The sequence below is a fragment of the Myotis nattereri genome (assembly GCF_964212035.1).
Source record: "Myotis nattereri genome assembly, chromosome: 2".
NCBI classification, from domain to species: Eukaryota; Metazoa; Chordata; class Mammalia; order Chiroptera; family Vespertilionidae; genus Myotis; species Myotis nattereri.
In genome coordinates this window covers 213,487,800-213,506,128 of record NC_138076.1, presented here as the reverse complement: position 1 = coordinate 213,506,128, position 18,329 = coordinate 213,487,800, and the positions used below count along the sequence as shown (strand labels likewise).

Sequence of the window (18,329 nt, the reverse complement as noted above, 5' to 3'; positions counted from 1 at the left end):
CACTTCTGCCCCCTGGTGGTGAGGCCTGGGGCTCCCCAAGCTGATAGGAAGGCCTCCCGCTGGCTGGGGAGCCCTGGTCAGGCGACACCCAGGGAGGGGCTCAGCAGTGTGCCAGGCACGTGGGAGCCCCCTCCTCCCTCCTCGGGGAAGGACAGGCAGGTGTGGACCTGCCCCCGAGGGGTGAGGTGGGGCGAGACAAGTCATGTGCTCCTGGAGTGCCCGCCAGCTCCCGCACTGAGGACAGCTCGCGTCTGCCAGCGGCCCCGCCCACAGCGGGCCCTGAGCAAACAGCAGCCGCGGTTTCTTTACTTTAATCAACATCATGAACAGAGGCAGCGCTGGCAGGATGCGGGGGTGGGGAGGGGGGGGACTCCACCACCAGGGGCCCCTCCAGCCTCCTGTCCAGAGAATGGCCACCCGCCTGCCTGGGCTGCCCGAACGCTTGAGCTGGATGCAGAAAAGGCAGCCTTGCTCTGGCCGAGTCGCTCGGTTAGAGCGCCCTCCCGCCCAATACACCAAGGTTGTGGGTTCGATCCCCGGTCAGAGCACATGTAAGATCGATCAATATACTAGCATGCATAAAAAACACGTGGCGCAACACCCCCCCCCCCCAATAAAGGGGTAAGGCAATCTGCCTGCTGGGCTGAGTCCCGGGCTTCTGCCCCTGTTGTGGGTAGAGTTGTGTCCCCCAAAAAGACACGCTGAAGTCCTGCCCCCCATACCTGGAATGTGACCCTGTTTGTTTTTTTTGTTTTTTTTTAAATATATTTTTATTGATTTCAGAGAGGAAGGGAGAGGGAGAGAGAGATGGAAACATCAATGATGGGAGAGAATCATCGATCGGCTGCCTCCTGCACGCCCCACACTGGGGATGGAGCCCACAACCCAGGCCTGTGCCCGACTGTAAATCGAACCGTGGCCTCCTGGTTCCTAGGTCGACGCTCAGCCACGGAGCCACGCCGGCCGGGCCATGTGACCCTACTTGGACTTAGGTGGGACCCAGCTGAGATGAGATCACCCTGGGGTGGGGTGGGCCCTACATCCGATGACTGGAGCCCGTAGGGAAAGGCCCGTGGGGACACAGACACAGACACGGAGGGAGGACGCCACGCGCAGAGGGAGGCCGAGGCTGGAGCGATGCGGACGGAAGCCCGGGGTTGCCAGCCGCCGCCAGAGGCTGGGGGAGACAGGGAGGCGCGGCCCTGCCACCCTGGGCCTTCCCTCCGGCCTCAGCCCCGGACCATGAGGAAGGAGGCTCCGACATATGCCACTGCGACGCCGCGACATGCTTCCCCCCCCCCCGCCCCCCCCCCGACAGGCTGCCCTCCCGGCCCTGGCTCGGACCTCGCGTCCCGGAAACCTCAGTGTGGAAAGGCCCAGCCCCGAGCTCAGGCGGCAGACACCCTCCTTCCAGCTGCTCTCTGTCCAGCGGGACACGCAGGCTACGGGAATCGGGGAGTCGGAGGGGAGCAGCCCACCCCTGCGCTGTGCCCGCCGCGCCCACACTGCCGCGCCGTGCCAGGCCGCAGCCCTGCGAGGCGGCCGGGACCATCCCACTGTGCAGACCTGCCGACTGAGGTCACACGGGGCAGATGGTCGAACTGGGCTCGGCTGGCAGCTTTCTAGCCTCCCCGGGGCACCTTCTTGGCCAGCAGCCCTTTCTTAGAAGGATCCTTGGAAAGAGGGAGCTGCTGCGGGTCCCAGAACTCCCCCGGCACCAGGGGAGGGAGCCCCAGGTCGCGGGAGGACTGGGTGGGGCCAGGGTCCTTCCTCTCTTGTTCAGCCACTCGCCCCCTCCCTCACCCTCCCTCACCCCTCCCTCACCCCTCTCCCGGAGGAATTCCCGGTCCCAGCCGGACCGGCCCCAGCTGGTAAGCAGAGCGAGGTGGGACCACAGCCTGGCCTGCCTGTTGACTGTAAGCACAGCCCTGGTGGCCGCGGGCCTCTGCCGAGTCCAGGGCTTGGCTCACGGAGCAGGTGTCCCCTCGCCATCCCTGCTCCCGCGGGAACCGGTCCAGCCGTGAAGGGAGGGACTCGCTGAGGGAGAAACCGCTCCTGAGCGTCTCCGCGTGTGGGTGGGGTCCCATCTCCCCACGGGGCGAGAGGGACCCCTTCCTGCCCAGCCGGCCCGGCCCACGTGCCCCTGCCGCAACCCTGCCAGCTGGACCCGCATCCGCCTTCCAGGTGAGGCGTGGAGGTTCCAGGCCCTGCTGTCGCCTGCAGGGTCCCAGGCTGGTGAGGGCAGGGCCAGGACGGATGCTGGGGTCCTATTCCAGTCCCTGCCTCCCCCCCCCCCCCCCCCCATGGCCTGTGGACTGAACCCAGGCCTCTACCCAGAGGGGCTGGGACTGTCCCACCTGAGCCTGGGCAGGTCCTGCTCCGCTGCCTCCTCCCAGCCCCAGGGCCAGCACAGGCCCAGCCCTGCCCAGCAGCTGGCCCTCCTTTCTGGGCCCCAAGCCCCCGAGGGCTCAGGATTCCCCCAGCAGTGCCCCTCCCAGACGGCCTCACTGGAGGCCTGGCGGCTCTGGAATGCGCCCTGCTGCCAGCATCCTGGCCCCACGTGACCTGCACCGTGGCCGGAGGCTTCAGACAGGGCCTCTGCCTGCAGGAGGGACTCCAACTCTCCAAGCCTGGTGTCCAAGGCCCCCCGCAGCCTGGGCACAGCCTCCCACTCGGCCCCTCCAGCCCCTTTCTCAGGCGGGGCAGAGCCTGGGGAAGGCCCACCTCCACCCCGAGACCAAGCGACAGCTTGTGCTCTGGACTCGCCGCCTGCGTCCCCCTCGGGCCTGCCTCCGTCCCTCCCGCGGCCGCTCCTTCAGTGACTGTGACAACAGCGAGAGGCCGCACAGTGCGGGGCCGGGGGTGGGCCGTGGGGCACGCTGCCTGGGTGGGTCTGCGGCTTCGACCGGTCAGAGCGGACCCCTTGGCCGTTTAACGGCTCCCGGTGCTTCCGTTTCCTCTTTTGTAAAATGAGAATGGGGGGAGGAAGGGACTTTGCCCTCAGGTTTGTTTAGCTGGTCTGACTGTCAAAGGGCCATGTGAGCAAGAGACAGTGACCAAATTTAATACATATGTACATACGTATGTACATGTATGTACGTACGGGAACCCCGCACGCACCGGGGGCAGAGGCCTGGCACGCAGGAGAGGCTGAGGCAGGAGGGGCCTGGCGTACAGGGCGCCCTGCGTGCGGGATGCAGGGCGGCGCCTGGGGCTGCGGAAGGCCCCGCGGACCAGGGAAGAGCCGGGCTCGGGAGCCGGCGCTCGGCCTTGCCAGGCAGGTGGGTCAGAGAAGGTGCCGCTGGTGATCTCTCATCCTGAGCAAGGCCCCCTCCAGTTCTTGGTAGTTAAGGGGCAGCTCGCACGTTTCTCTTGAACCTGCAGCTAAAGTTGCCTTTAGCTCGAAACTATTCGCATACCACAGAGGTCTCTTGGGGTGACTCGTGGGGAACCCCCGTTGCATTGTGACGCCTTCCTCCCGGGTGATCCCAAGGCTGTCAATGTATCCACAGCTGCGGCCGCTGAGACGACGCCTGGCCCACGCGCCATTATCACCAGCTGCCTCGCTCGGCCCCACGCTGCCCCCATCGCAGTGGGCAGTCCTTTCTCATGACACAACCATCAATGCCCAGGCGGCCCCTCTGCCCTGTGTCAATGCCCAGGCCGCCCCTCTGCCCTGTGCCAGGGCCTCCGGACAGGGCCTGCCCCGCCCTCAGCCTGGGCTGCCCTGCGGCTGGGCTCCTGCAGGCAGAGGCCCCCGGACACGGACCTAGACGGTCTTCTGGCCCCAACTCTTGTCCGGCTCCTCTGCTGGGCCAGGCCGCACTGGGGCTTCCCGCTCCCTCGTTGTTGAATCCGCTTTGGGCAAGAGGCCTGCTGGGTGCGCTTAGCAACCCCCCACCCTGGTGTCTTATCACCAGGCCTGCCTTCAGCTCGGGGTTCTGTGGGGTTGACCTCACCAGAGCCCCTGACCCCACACGGTCCCTCTTAGCCCTCTCCTTTCCGTGGGCCCCGCCCAGCCCCTGGGCAGTGAGCCTCCATGTGTCCTCGTTGGAGCTGAGACAGCCCTCCCACCCCCACACTGCCCCCCACAAGACCTCCTCCACCGCTGGGAGCTGCAAGGGCCGAAAAACCTGCCCTGCCCCGAAGTGAGGCTGTTTAGGGCCTTGCCTCCCCCCCCCCCGCCCCCCCCCCCCACACACACTCTGCGTAGATGGTGCCGAAACTGTCCCCACCTGTAGCCACAACAGACTCGATTATTACAAAAATCCGACAGGAATTTCCAGGTCCCACCGGGCCCTGGGGTGTCAGATCCGGGAGGCAGGGTCTGCAGGGATGGGAGGGCGAGTCACAGAGCTGGCGGGGGCCGGGGCGGGGCCGGGTTCCCTGGACTCCTGAGATGGCCTGAATTTAGCAGGAGCGTCAGGGACAGGAGCGGGCGGGCTCTGTGCGGCTGGGTGAGAGGGACAGGAGCGGGCGGGCTCTGTGCGGCCGGGTGAGAGGTCGGCATCCGCAGGCCGTGCTGGGATTCCTCTGCATCGACCACTTGAAGGCCCAGAGGCTGGGCAATCTGAGAACTATGCAACCCTGAGCTCCTTCCGACATCTCCCGGGAAGGCCGGGAACAAACATACAAACATCTTCTAACTGCACACCTGAGGCCCTGGCCGGTGTGGCTCAGTGGATAGAGCGTCGGCCTGCGGACTGAAGGGTCCCAGGTTCGATTCTGGCCCAGGGCACATGCCCGGGAAGCAGGCTTGATCCTCAGTCGGGGGCATGCAGGAGGCAGCCCATCAATGATTCTCTCTCATCATTGATGTGTCTATCTCTCTCTCCTTCTCCCATCCTCTCTGAAATCAATAAAGAAATATATTTTTTAAAAATGCACAACTGAGCTTATGAGAAAGTCAGGGAAGTCACTGATGGCATTAATGCCGCCACTAAGACGCTGTGCCCACGACAGTGACGGGCGTGTAGTATCGATCGCACTGAAGGCCAGCACGGTGTTTGAGCGATGCAATACCACAGACAGAGTGGTGCCCGCAGTGCCTTAGTGGGCCACGCCCGCCAGCCCGCGCAGCTGTGATGAAAAAGGGGCGCGGTCGGAACTCTACGCAACAGAACCTCACGTGAGCACGGATTCCTACGGGGGCAGGTGCCGGTGGGTCACACCTCAAGCCCGTGACTTCCCTCGTCCAGGGTTATCCTTGCCTTAGGCCAGCCCTGCCCGTGGCTTCTGTGCCTCTTTCAAATGCCTCTTTTCCGCAGAAAAACCCTCCAGCAAGCACGTAATCCTGTGAACTCTCCTGAAATATTCCTCCCGTCCCTCCTCCCTTCCAGGCGCAGGGAAGAGGCTGTGGCCTGCCGTTCTTGGGAGCATTTTTCTCCATCGATTGAGATCTTGCTTCCGGACGTACCCTCTGTTTGGCTCATAAACTTTCATAAACATTCTCTACAGGTTGGGACATTCTTACACGGACAGAAGGCATGAGGCCAGGTGCCGGGTAGGGAGCCAGTGTGCGGGGCGTGAGTGCGGTGGCGCCGGGTGCCGGGCACCCAGCCAGGTGTGCGGGGACAGGACCGGGAGAAGGGAGCGCCTGCGGTCTCTGTGGGCACAGCCCTGCCTTCCTTGGTGTCCGCGGTCTGTGGAGAAGTCCCAAGGCCCCAAGGGCCTGGGCACGTCTGGGGGGTGCCGGGCACCTGTGTGGTAAGTGGGAACACGGGTCCCTTCCCCGGCTCCAGCTCCCCTCCCGCCTTGGGGGGGCGGGATAGCGCGAAGGCCACCTGTCAGCGGACAGTGAGACCCTAGAACCTGGCCAGCGGCTCCGGCTAAGAAAGGCCGCAGAGCAGCGGCGTCTAGATGGGCCGGACTGTTAGCAGCTCGCGTCTCCTGTTTTGATCTCACAGCTTGCGCACGGCGCCCCCTCCTGGCACGCCCTGTTTCCTTCTGTTTCCTGTGCCCCATAAAACCCGCTGTCGGCAAAGTCTAGGCCAGCGGTTCTCAACCTGTGGGTCGTGACCCCTTTGGCGATCGAATGACCCTTTCACAGGGGTCACAACATGAGGAACTGTATTTAAAAGGCTAGAGTCTAGACTCCATAAAATTATTTTCGTTGCTACTTCATCACTGTCATGTTGCTACTGTGATGAATCGTCATGTAAATACCTGATACGCAGGATGGTCTTAGGCGACCCCTGTGAAAGGGTCGTTCGACCGCCAAAGGGGTCGCGACCCACAGGTTGAGAACCACTGCTCTAGGCGGTGGCGAAACAAGAGCACCAGCCGGCCGGCCCTGGTGTGGCCTGTCCGCAGGCTGGATGGGACTTAGCGGGACAACTTCCCGGTGGCAGCCGGGGCGGCGGTACACGTCACTGGTCGGCCGGCACCCACGTGAGTCCTAATAGACCTTTGTCTTTCACAGCCACTCGGCCGGGTTAGGTCTTAGGCCTCCACACACCATAGGCTGGGGTGCTCTGGGCCCTCAGCACTCTGCAAAGCAGCACGCCTGCCTGGGTCACCTCCATCACGCCTGCACAGACGCACGGCAAGGTCAACTGGGGCTCCCGCTACTCCATGCCCAGCAGACGCCCAGCCGGAGGAATCTCGTTCGTGAACATGGCCCAGAAGATGCCCGTTCCCCGTCACCCCAGATCAGAGCCTGCCAAGTGGGGCGCCTGGAGTCCCTGCAGTTTTCCGGATCTGGGGACCCCGGAATTGTCTGCATGACCCCTGGATGTGAGGGTGCCTTCTGCTGGGAGAGGGGCGTGGCTTTCACGCCTTCCCCGAGGGGCTGAGGAATGAGCGTGGCCCATCTGCACGGAGCATCTGTGGTTCCCAAAGATTTGCAGCAGACGAGGAAGGTAAGGCATTGTTTTTGCAGTTAAGCACATTCAGCTCTATTATAGATGGAGGCGAACCCTTCATGGATTTTGAAGGTAACACGAAATTTCAAGGTTATGGGGCCTCACTGGGTCCCACAGAGACCTCCCGAGGATGCCCCACTCCCTCTCCCTGGCGGTCAGGAGAGCCTGCGGACCCTGCTCCAGACTCCAAGTCCTTGGATCAGCCAGACCACGGAAGCACGGAGGATGCTGCTCAGCACATCACACAGGGAACCCGTGATGGGGGCTCCTAGGAGGAGCGTCCCTTGGGTCTCATCACCAGGAAAAGCTGTGTGTTCATCTGAAGGGCATTCTGAATCTAGTGACCCTCTTTCCCTTTTTGCTCTTGCTGCTAGGAAGCTCAGGCAAAAAAGTCAGTCCCTATCTTACATGTGCACTGGACCTCCTGGCATGCTTTTTTTTTTTTTTTAATCCAGGTACATGATAGTGACTATAGCAATAACACGGCACAGGTATCACATTAAGAGCATTTTCTAATGGCCAAGCACAGGCCTGAAGGACGTACAATCAGGCTACTGCTACGCCCTTGGCGGCAGGTGTTGCATTCCTGCTCTGGACCGGGCTGATGAGGCGCGGGCGGTGAGCGGGGCGACGGCAGAGCAGCAGGTGGGGCACTGGGCTGGCACCCCCCACGCAGGGGAGCAGCCACCATCGCACTGCTTTCTGGGGCGGGAGGGGTGGGCGAGCAAGGAGACTGGGGGCTCTTCTCCCAGGCGCGGGGGCCCCGGAGACCCCAGCTTCCTCCCCACCTTGCACACCTGCGTCAGGGCCCCTGCACCTCCCTGTCCAGAAACGCGGTGTAAGTTTGGGAACTGAAAGCATCTCAGAGGCCCACCTGCCCCTCCTTCCCCTGCCGGCACCATCAAAGCAGGAGGACGTCAGTCTGGCCTCCCGAGGAGGGAAGTCGGGTGACCTCGTTTCCAGGCCTCCCCGCCCCGCTGGCACCCACAGGAAGCCAGGCCCCCAGCCCTTGGAGTCCATTTCACAGGTGGGAAGACCTTGTCCCGCGCTGAGCGGGACACGCGGGGCCGCCACCAGCACGGCTGTCGCAGTGAGTGGGGAACGCAGCAAGTGCTAAGGGCCCGCTGGGGAGGCCCTACCCGTCAGAGTGTCCACGGACGGGGAAACTGAGGCCTAGGTGAGCGGAAGGACTGAGGTCGGAGCCCAGCTCGGACCGGAGCCCCCAGCTCACAGCCACTCCCGCCTCTGCCCTGAGTCCTGCGAGCGCTGCAGGCCAGAGCCTGTCCCCAGAGGCGGCCCCTGCCCTCCCTGCGGGGCGTCCCAGCGCAGGGACGCAGGCAGTGGCCTCCAGAGAAGGACACCGGCTGCCCGGGGTGTCCAGCAGCAGCCGCGACATTTCAAACCGGCCTGGAGGTGACTGCCCCGCAGGCCAGGGTGGGGCCCAGCCAGGTGGACGCCTGACCCCCGTGTGGCCGAGGGCCCAGCAGGGGCACCGCAGGGGCCTGTGGTCAGCAGCTACGCGCCGCCCGTGGGGAGGGTATCGGGGGGACAGCGCAGGCCACACAGGCTGCCAGGGCAGAGGCCAGAGGTGACCCTCGGCCTCTCCATCTCCCCCGCCCTGCAGTGCTCTTGGCCCCCATGCAGCTGCTGTGCCCAACCTGCTCCCCGGGTGGGGGTGGGGGTACGCGGCCGGGGCTCAGACAGCCAGGTCTCCCTCGGGGCCAGGCCAGGAGCGGGACTTGGAATGAAGCCAGGTGAGGCTGGTCCAGGGGAGGCGGGGCCAGGCCTCTGGGGGCAGGAAGGGTCGGGGGCCCACAGGCCGGGGCCAGGCAGCTGACCTCAGGGAGCGAGGGGGTTTGGAGGGGAGGGTTTCAGGGAGACCACCACCTGGGCTCTGACCTCCCGACTCGCAACTCTGCTCACATCGCCATCCTCCAGCCCAGGCCTCGCCAGCCCCAGGCTCTGCCCGGCCCCAGTCTCCCACTCGGCCCCCATCACAGGAGGCTGTGGCCATGGGGAAAAGATGGGGTGGGAGATCAGCGGTGGGGCCTTGGGGAGCCCCCGTCCAGCTGGATGCCGAGGTGAGGCCCGGCTCCTAGCTCAGGTGCCATGAGCGCTGGGGTGGGGGGTCTCACGAGGCTTGTTCAGCTCAGGATCCCCAGCCCCGCTCCCAGCCTGCCCTGCACCTGCGTACACGGGGGACCCTTGTCTGTGGGCCAGTCTGCTTCAAGTGCTTTTCATCCGTGGGGCCTGGGGGTGTGTCGGGCGGGGTGGGGGTCCTGGGGCGCGGCTGGGTGATTTGCCAGGCACACGCGGGCACGGCCCACAGAGCTAAGGCTCAGAGAGAGAAATCCTGCAGCTCCACCAGCCGCCCGAGGGCCGGTCCACAGCCCGGGTCCTGGCGCCTGCTGTCCCCCAGCTCTCCCTGGAGCTGGGCGGGGGGCGGGGGTGGCCTTGGCCAGACGCTGCCTGGCCCCGAGGGCCTCCTCCTCACAGCTCCTCGCCAGTTTGTGGCTGTGAGTGACCGAGGGCTGGGCCTTTCTCTGTGGTTCCCGGCGTGGGTGGCGGAGAAGGTGGGGCGGAGGGGGGACGTCTGCCTGCCAGGAGGCCTCACGGCGGCTGTGACCTACATGGCTCCTCCCGCCCCGGCTCGGCCCACAGGGACTCCCCCAGACTCCAGGGGCAGATGGCACGAAGGGGACCCCAGGGCTTTGCTGCAGGGATGAGACAAAAGGGTGAGCATGGGGCCACCGCTCCTGGGGTGTCTGGGGGAGCAGCAGGGGAGCCAGGGGCCTCCCGAGCCTCCTGAGCAGGGTAAAGTGGAGGCCAGCATCCTCGTGAGCGGCGCTGTCCCTGGAGGCCAGGCCCATCCCTGTCCGCGAGCTTGCCCTCCGCTCTGCCTGGGACAACCTTCCCCTGAGCCAGGTCTGGTCGGCCAACTCCTATGCATCTTGCAAAACCCTGCTGAGGATGCCCTCACCCACCGAAGTCTTTTCCATGTGCTTTAGAGAGCAGCACTGCCTGGCCACAGCTGCCGTGGGCACACTCCCACCGCGGGCCTGTCCCCATGGCACCCCCGGTGGCCCAGGCCGCCTGCAGCCCCGTCCTCTGAGGACACGTGGTGAGGGCAGTGCTTGGACAAAGGCCTGGCCCTTGCCCTCCTTCCATTTAACAAGTGGTCCTTGAGAGCCGGCCACGTGCCAGATGCTGAGCCGAACACCGGGTTTGGGTCTGACCGCGGCAAACCTGCCCTGTGCCGCCTCCGCGTCCCTCGGCCTCCACAGGCCTGTGCGGGCGGGGCGGGGTGTCCTCATTCTACCGGCGGAGGACGGAGGCCCACACCGGGCACACCGTGGGCTCTAGAGCCCGGCCTCCGACTGCACCCAGGGTGCCCAGCCCAGCCCAGCCCAGCCCACCTTCTCTGCCCACCAGCTGAAAGCCCAGGGGGGCAGGGGACCCTCCCGCGCCTGATGGGGCCAGGGAAGGAGGAGCCGGGCCTGGCTGGGCCTGGGCAGGCCTCCTCCTCCTCCTTCCCTCTCGCCCATCCACTGCCCACGGTGCCCACAGAGCTCAGACCAAGGTGACGGCCTCCGACCTTGACCGTTAGCCCGGAGGCCTTTTCCCTCCTTTGGGCTGGTTCTTCCCACTTTAGGGTAAAGCAGAGGTCGGCTCACCTGCACTGGCCCTGCCTCCTCCGGGCCTCGGCGTCCAGGCCCGGGCATCCTCCTCTCCGACCCGCCCGCTCTGCCTCCCCCTCCCTCTCTTCCTCCCTCTCCCCCCTCCCCCCAGGCTGCCCACGCTCCCTCAGGGCTGCACCTGGGGTTGCGTCTGCGATGACCTCCTTTTGGCTGCTGCTCGGGGCTCTTGTGAAATCAATGCATTTCCCGTGCCTGTGGTTGTCCTCCTCCCAGCCCTGTCCCCAGGGCGCCTCCTGCCGGTGCCCCTGACCGGCCGCCTGGGCCGGGCTCCGACCGCAGGCAGCAGAGCCCAGGGCGGACTCCAGGGCGCTCACGGGTCTGTAGCGTCACATTCCAATGGCCACTCCGCCAATGACAAGGAGGCCGGAGGCTCCGTGACGCGCAGGCTGTGGCGGAGGCCAGCTGCTCCGAGCTGGGCTCTGGGGACTCACAGACCTGGATCTGAAGCGCGGCGCCGTCACTTGTTTTGGCGTGGCCTCAATCCCCCACTCCGTAAAATGGGGACACAGCCAGGCCTGCCCACAGGGCTGCGTAGGGACCTCAAGGGCTCCCGAGTGCAAGTCCCCCTCACCCAGCGGCAGGCTGTGGGGGTCCCTCAGCGGACGAAGCTACTTTGGTTCTAAAAGGAGCCTCCCCTGCCCGCCATGGCCCAGGACCCGGTCCAGCCCCTCTCCTTGCAGGTCTCTCCCCACCCCTACCTCACCCTCCTCCAGGTCCGCAGCTCACTGGCCCAGCGCACCTGCCTCCCTAACACACCTGCCTCCCTAACACACCTGCCTCCCCGCACACCTGCCTCCCTACACACCTGCCTCCCTAACACACCTGCCTCCCCACACACCTGCCTCCCTAACACACCTGCCTCCCCGCACACCTGCCTCCCTAACACACCTGCCTCCCTAACACACCTGCCTCCCTAACACACCTGCCTCCCCGCACACCTGCCTCCCTAACACACCTGCCTCCCCGCACACCTGCCTCCCTAACACACCTGCCTCCCTAACACACCTGCCTCCCCGCACACCTGCCTCCCTGCACACCTGCCTCCCCGCACACCTGCCTCCCTAACACACCTGCCTCCCCGCACACCTCGGGAACGCCCCCAGCAAGCTGCCGCCCGCCCTTCCCTCCAATGAACAGACACTGGGTGCGCGGAGCTGACCTGAGGCCTGACAGGGGTGTCGCTCCTGGTCACACTGCTCCGGGAGGAGGCGCTCAGGCTGGGGGCCAGCCCTCCTGACCCCCGGCTCTGCACCACCCCTCCCCCTCAGCCGCCTCAGCCCCAGAAGCCCTGCTTCCCCACTGAGCAGCCTAGAACCCACCGTCTGTGAAGGCCTGGAAAATGGGGGCCCTGTCCACAGACAGGTCACGTGGCAGAGGCCCTGTCTTTACCACAGGTCCCCAGACCCCGCCGCAGCCTGGACGCCATCACCCACTCCCTCACTCCCTCTCTCCTTCATTTATCAGACGCCCGGTGGAGCCCTGAGCTTGACCTGGGGAGCCCTGGGCTGCAGGGAAGGAGACCTGGAGAGAGATGACTCCCGCAGGAGGCTCTAGTGCCAGATTGAAGACATGAGCAAAGATCCACGTGGAGGGCATGGGACGGGCTCTGCCTGGGGTAGACTGGGGGCAGCCAGGAAGGCTTCCTGGAAGAGGAGGGCATCTGCCAGCAGCGGCTTGAAGAAACAACAAAAGCCCCCAAGTGGAAAAGGGAGGAAAAGAACTCCAGGCAGAGCGATGGCAGGGGAGGCTCGGAGGAGGGAGGGAAAGGTGGAGGGTGAGCAGGAACATGACCTGCGTGCGTGGGCAGGCAGTGAGGGGAGCGACAGGGACCCCCCGTCCAGAACCGGAATGGAGGTGGCCCGGCCACCCACAGGGTTCCCATCAAGAGCTTGTGTGTGGCCAGCCAACTGGCTCCTTCTCACAGCGGCTGGCAGCCAGCGTGGCTCCAGGGACCAGTTCCCTGCAGAACTCAGCCGAGAGAAAACTTCCACCTTCAACCACCAGATCCAAAGGCCCCCCGGGCGCCAGCTCGAGGTCACTTCCTGGGAGAGCCGTTCGCAAAGCCTGCCGGGGCCTCGGGGAGCCAGACCCGATCCGAAGGCCGATCGATGCTCCTCAGACGCATGTGAGGATGCGACAGAGCAAGGACACGGGTGCGACTCTTGCTCTCAAAGGCAGCTCACCCCAATTCACAAATCAGAGACCAGGCTCAGAGAGGCGGAGCAGCTGCCAGAGGCCACACAGCATGTCACCAACCAGCCCTCTCCGTTCTGCGGCTCCCACCGCACGGCAGGCGTCTCCCGCGCCCCGGCCGGGCACCAGGGTGTTTTATGAATGAGCGAACAAAGCATCGGGAAGCCCGCGCCTCCCACGCCACACGGCCAGGAAGACGCCATCTGCTACTGTTTTTCTTGTTGCTGTTACTCTGGAAATCAAAACCACAAACCTGAAGTCACAGCTCGGCCTTCAGGAGACACACGCAGGCCCTGATTCAGAGCATGAACGGAGTCAGGCAGGGCCAGGGCAGGGGTCAGACGGACGGGGGACAGATCTCCGCTCGGCCACACGCGGCAGAGAGACCCAACGCACTGACCCTGCTCTGAGCCGCGGCGTCCCGCCGCCAGGGAGGGGCAAGGGGACCTACCTTGGTGGGTGCCGCGAGGGAGGATGGAGGAGGTGCGGCCCTGCGGGGGTGGGTGCAGGGGGGTCCCGGACTCTGGCCTCCTCTGCCTGCGCCCTTGGCCGAGCCTGCGTCCTCCCGCTGGGCGAGCTCTGAAACCCTCAGCTCCGGCACTGGGTGCCCTGGCCTGTGTGCAGCCGAATGGCTTACACATTAGGAGGCATCCGCTCGGCCAAAGGGCAGAGGGGCGAGGGGGGCAGGCAGGTGGCTCCCTGGGCTCCCGGGACTCAGCGGGACACAGCGGGGCTGCAGGCCTGGGGCGGGGGCTGCCGGCGCTTCTGATAAATATTTTATCGCTGCTCACAGAGCAGTCCCCAGGAAGGTGCCTGGGCCTGGGAGCCCACAGAGCACCCCTTCCTGCCCGGGCAGAAGGAAGTGGCTGGTGCGGTGTGGGGAGGTCAGGACCCAGAGAGCCAGCTCATTCCTGTGCCGCTGTGACTTCGGTTCTGCTCAGCGCAGCAAATGCCCCGTCAGCCTCACTGTGCTGGGTGCTGGGAGCTGGGTGCTGGGTGCTGGGAGCTGGGAGCTGGGAGCTGGGTGCTGGGTGCTGGGAGCTGGGAGCTGGGTGCTGGGAGCTGGGTGCTGGGTGCTGGGAGCTGGGAGCTGGGTGCTGGGTGCTGGGAGCTGGGAGCTGGGTGCTGGGAGCTGGGAGCTGGGAGCTGGGTGCTGGGAGCTGGGTGCTGGGAGCTGGGAGCTGGGAGCTGGGAGCTGGGTGCTGGGAGCTGGGAGCTGGGAGCTGGGTGCTGGGAGCTGTGAGCTGGGTGCTGGGAGCTGGGTGCTGGGAGCTGGGAGCTGGGTGCTGCGCTCAGCCCTGCCCCACGGACAGTTCCCATCTTCCTCTTCGCCTGTCTAGAACACCAGCTCTCTGCCCCTCGGCCCAGTCAAGGCCCTCCTCTGGCCCAGCGCCACTGCCACCTCCTCCAGGAAGTATTCCTGTCTCTCCCCTTCCCACTGTGTGACCTCGGGCAAGACCATCACCCTCTCTGAGCCTGTTTCTCGTATGGAACCGAGACCCCCACTCATGGGGGACAAGGAGAGGTTGTGCAAATGTCCCAGGGCCTGGCCCACATGAGACTCCTTCTGTCTGGGGGCCTGGAACGGCAGGAATCAAATCAGTAACTAGTGCTGAGCGTGTCTGCGGTGGGACGCAGGATGCACGGAGCCTGGCTCCCGCTTGCAGGGATCCACAATGTAAGTGGGGAGACTGACCTAAATAACAGCAATAACAGCAGTGATCACAGCTACCGAGTTTCGAGCCCCCGTCAGATGCTAGATGTGTGCCGTCACATCCCCTCCCTTGCTCCTCCAGCAGCCCTGTGACGTGGGCTTCTTACCCCCAATTCAGAGCAGAGCAGGGACCTGAGACTCAGAGAGGGGAGGGGCCCTGCTGGAGGCCACCCAGCCTGGGCCTCTGGGGCGTGACCTTGGGGTTTTCCCATCACTGTCCACGTGGCCCAAGTCGAAGGAGACCCCACAGAGCAGGATGCGCAGCCACGGAACAGGTCAGCGTGGGGGGACTGCTTGGGGGCAGGGCGCACGCTCATAGAACTACATTAAGTGGGAAAAAACCCAGGATCCAAAACTTTACGGCACCTTGAAAGAATAGTTCTACGTGAAGATAGAGTTATTGAAAAGAAGACTGGAAATGACACAAAAATGATACGTTTAGGGGGTGAGGTGACAGGTAGAATTGGGGTCTACTTCCCAGATTTTATACAACATGGCTTTGTCGGTTTTAAAATGAAAAATTTTCTTACTAACAGGACTGGCCTGGCTCAGGGATTCCTGGGGCACCTGTTGTCTGCCCTCCTGGGCCGAGCGCTCTCCTCTCTCGCCTCAGGCTGGGTCTCTGGGAGGGACTAGACGGACACAGCTGCCAGGGACGCAGCATGGGGCCTCCCTCCCCACCTCCCACGGCGGGCCTCCCAGCACCTCGAACCCAGCACAGACACCTAAATGCTTTATTCCCAATGAGAGACCTGGTGCGCAGAGAGGGTGGACAGCTTGCCCCGGGCCACACAGCTGCTACGGGGTGCCGCCGCGATTTAAAACAGGGGACCTGACTCTGGGGTCCCCAGCACTGGCAGCCCCATTCTGGCCCTGCCGGCTCCTCCTCCGGACCCCCCAGAGCTGAGGGTCCGAGGCCAGAGCCAGGTCTACAGGAGCTCCAGCCGGGGATCAGGGGTCCCCGAGTCCCTGGAACTGCGCTCACAGACCTCACAGCCCCTCCCACCAGGGGCTCCCCTGGATTCGATGTTGAGACATAAAAGAGGGACGTGGTTTGAAGAAAAGAGAGTTATATTGTCACCGGGAAGCCACCCATTGTTCACTCAGCAAGTCTTTACAACACAGAGCTCCCACTCTAACCGGGAGACGCCGTCCTCCTCATCCCCGAGCCCCCGGGGGCCCCCAGCTTCCTGCCCCCAAAGCAGAGTCCTGACCTGCTGGCCGACCCGAGGACGGCGGGTGGCACCGCCTCCCTGGCAGCTCCCTGTCCAGAGTGCGGCTGTGCCCCCTTTCTGCGTGGCGCTCTTGGCCTCACTGGGGAGGCCCCTGCCACGTGCCAGGCGTGAGGGCCTGTGACTGAGTGAGTGGCCGAGTGGCGTCCCCTGTCCCCTGTCGGGTCTCTGGAGAGCTCTGCTCCCGGCTCGGATGTCCTGGGAGGACTTCGGTCACGTCCGCGGACACCCAGGACCAGGGGCACCTGGGCAGGGCCGGCTTTCTCCCCCGGCTCCTGGCCCGGCCTCTCCTGTGTTCCTGCTCCCTGGCTGTCGGGGGTCACTGGCACATGCGGGCGCTGTCGCCCTGCGCCTGCCTTGAGCGAGACAGCTGGCCCAGCAGCCCCGCCGGGTCCCACACGGCGCCGCCCGGCTCTGAGCAGGCAGTTCGGCTCGACCAGCACCAGGCCTTTTAAGCCATCCATTAGAAGCAACAGAATCCATCAGCCAACAAATACTGCTCTCCCTGCTGGTGGGAAATTCCGTCTACGAGACTGTCCCCATCCCAGGCAGTTAAAATGCCAGAGGCTCAGCAGTGCCCACCACTCCCGCCGCCGGAGCAACCACGTTCATGGCGGGCTGGTGAGGCGGCGGGCACGGTGCCTCCACTACCCAGAAGGGGTGGGTCGTGTGACTCCCAGGTTTGGGATGAGAAATGGAGGCCCAGAGAAGCAGTGTGACCTGCCCAGGGTCACACAGCCAGCCAGGGGTGGCCTGGGATGCTGGCCCAGGTCTGCCTGACGACAGCGCAACCCCGTCCGCCCCCAACATGCACACACTTCAAACAAAGGGCCGGAACCCCAGGCCACTTGGCAGGGAAACCCCTGGGGGGCCCTAGCGTCCTCTGCCCGAGGGGACCTGTTTGCCCAGGCACCCAGCTGGCCGGGGCCCCTAGGATCAGGCCCTCCTGGGCCCCCGCTGCCTGCCAGCCAGAAGGAGCTACATGACCTTGTCCCACCGTCCAAGGCCACCCCCGGGCTCACCCCTGACTGCGCACGGCAATGGGGATGGGCGGTAAAGTGCAGGCTCTGGCGCCCCCTCAGAGGCCAGAGGAGCCAGGAAGAGGCGTAGTCAAGCCCTGACATGAGGGGCCAGCCCCATGGTCCCGACCCCACTCCCGGGGCCCCTTGCTCACCCCTGCAGGGAGGGCTCTCGGTGGGCCCCACGCGGGTCTGAGGGAGCCCCCCTGTCCTCCCCAACCCCCACCCCCCCTCCGCACACACACAGTCCAGGGAATGGCCTCTGGGATCCCCGGGGCTTTGGGTACGGCCAGGCTCTCACCAGAGCGTCACTAACCACCTGGACAGCCATGGCCGCCCCACGCGGTCCCAGGGCAGCTGCACGCAGCTCTCCCTGCTGCCCAGGCCACGCGGGGACGTGGAGGCTGCCGGCAGGAAGTGGCCTGGCGTAGAGCTGACCACACCCTCGGGCCTGGGCCGGCCAGCGACCCCCCAGCCCAGCAGGCTCTCCCCACCTGGCTCCACTGGAACGAATCTGAGCCGGCAGGGCCCGGTGCAGGACTCACCTCCCAGGGGCCCACACCCCCGCCCACCCATCTCCCCACATGCATGTGGGGTGTCCCCGGCTCTGAGCGCACGGAACCCCAGGCTCCAGCCCTGGGCCTCTGCCCTCAGATGGGCCTGCTGCCCCCAGCCCACGCCTCGCGCTGCAGGGCCAGCTCCTGAGGGAGGTGGCGGAGGCCCAGGCGGGCGGGAGGGGTGGGGCCCGCGCCTGCCAGGGCGACTCCCGGGAGGTGTCTCCCTCCCTCCCCGTCTGCGTTTGCTCTCTGAGGCCATGGAGAGGGCGGGGGGCTGCGATGGGGCGCGCAGGGCCGGGCAAGGAAGGTCAGGAAATGAGGCGCTGGACCAGGGCTGATGGACAGGCGGAGACCCACCCACGGGGACCCCGAGAAACTCAGACGCAGGTCAGAAAGGGGGCGAGGCGGGGAGACAGGGGGAGAGGACGGGCTCGGGAGGGCCCGGGAGGGGCCAGGTGGGAGAGGGTAGCCCCCCACCCGGGGGACCCTCACCCCGCCCCATGTCCCCGCATCCGGCGCGACACACGCGCGCGCGCACACGCGCCACTCCGAGCCCCCGCCTTCCACAGCCGCCGTGGCGCCCGCGCCCACCCTGGCCTCCCCCGGCGGGGGCTCGGACCCGTCCCCGCCGCTCACCTCGGTCCCCGCGCCGCCGCCGCCACCGCCGCTGCCGCCCGCGGAGCCCGGCCCGGCCCGAGGGAGGGACCGCGGAGGCCCCGCCCCGCCCCGCCCCGCCCCGCGCGCGGCACCCACCGGCTGCGGGAAACCCGCGTGGCGGCCGCCGCGCCTCGGACACGCCCCCGACCGGGCCCGCGGGGCAGGACCCGCAGCTGGGAGCCGGCCCAGTGCCCCCTGCACCGCTACCCGGTGCGCTGCGCAGGCTGCGGTGGTGTCCGCCCAGGGAGGGGCGTCCCGGTTCCCGCGGGGCCCACTCCGGCTCTCAGGTCAGCAACGCACCCCTGGGGTGTCCTCTAAGGTCCTCTGAGCGCCCCCCCCCCCAAGCCTGGCCTGTGGGGCGCTGGGAGCCAGGGGGGGACATGAGTCCCGGCGGGG

The 18,329-nt window shown here is 65.7% G+C and overlaps 1 protein-coding gene across 1 annotated transcript in view; it reads right to left on the bottom strand.

Annotated features, from left to right (window-relative positions):
• PRR5 (proline rich 5) overlaps positions 1–17,955 on the bottom strand; it is a 44,493-nt gene extending 26,538 nt beyond the window's left edge. Inside the window, exon 1 of the mRNA XM_081082978.1 lies at positions 17,913–17,955. The gene's annotated coding sequence lies outside the window, so the exon portion shown is untranslated. The remainder of the gene's footprint in view (positions 1–17,912) is intronic.
• Positions 17,956–18,329: the final 374 nt, after the last annotated feature.